The sequence below is a fragment of the Elephantulus edwardii genome, unplaced genomic scaffold (genome assembly GCF_000299155.1).
Source record: "Elephantulus edwardii isolate Elephantulus edwardi_28Jun2011 unplaced genomic scaffold, EleEdw1.0 scaffold00152, whole genome shotgun sequence".
NCBI classification, from domain to species: Eukaryota; Metazoa; Chordata; class Mammalia; order Macroscelidea; family Macroscelididae; genus Elephantulus; species Elephantulus edwardii.
The window spans coordinates 4401479-4402414 of record NW_006399902.1 but is presented as its reverse complement, the minus strand read 5'-3'; the positions used below and the strand labels follow the sequence as shown (position 1 = coordinate 4402414).

Below are 936 nucleotides of genomic sequence, written 5' to 3'. Positions count from 1 at the left end.
TTGGCTAAGCAAAAGGTCAGCAGTTCACACTCACCAATTGCTGTGCAGAATGAAATAAAGCTGTATTCTTCTGTAAAGATTTGTCACCTTGGAAACATTATTTTTTAAAAAAATTTTAAGGTCAGTTTATTAACTTCAGTGATGAAATCTATCAGAATAATATTCTCCTGAACATTAACTTTGATTAGAAAAAAAAAGGGCTAATTAAACACAGAAGCACAGCCACAGATGCTTTGGCAGTCACACCTCTCCACAGATAATGACAATCCATTAGTCAGTCAAGTCACTCTTTGCATTCGCAGAACTGTAGTTTGGACCATCCTCATCATCCTCCTGCTCCACGTCGTCCATTTCTTGGAACAAAGACTCATCTGCTTTCACCTTATTCCAGCATCCTCCAATGACTGGATAGCAGATGTACACAATTATGATCTGTTTCAAACCGCTGTTTCTCAGTTAACTTTCTTTTTCCTGTTTGTTCGTCTTCTTTAATTCATTTCATCTTCATTTCCAAGAGGCCTACATCAAATCTGGCTTTCCAACTTAAGAAATTTTCAATTGTAACAGGAGTGCCATGAAAGAGTTGCTTCTATGCTTCTACTTCTTTTTCTTTTATTCTTCTCTTCTAGTTTTTATTTGATCTACCATTTCATTTAATTTTTCTTGCACACCTGGCATGAAAGATCATTACCTTACCAAGGTTTCCTTCTGCCTGTGATGCTAACAATTTTAAAATATCTGATATATCAATCATCATCTGCTAGATTTTCCAGGGAGGATAGTTCATAAAAGGGAACTTCATCTGGATATTTTTCATTCTATGTAACCTTGAAGTTACAGGATTATATCCATACGCTTACAAGGAAGCCCAGTGAATACCACTATCATTCAGATATATGCACCAACAACCAGAGCCAAAGAAGAAGAAATAGAGGA

General features: G+C 36.1%; 1 pseudogene; it reads right to left on the bottom strand.

Annotated features, from left to right (window-relative positions):
- Window positions 1-270: 270 nt before the first annotated feature.
- Window positions 271-888, bottom strand: LOC102851323 (annotated as a pseudogene).
- Window positions 889-936: the final 48 nt, after the last annotated feature.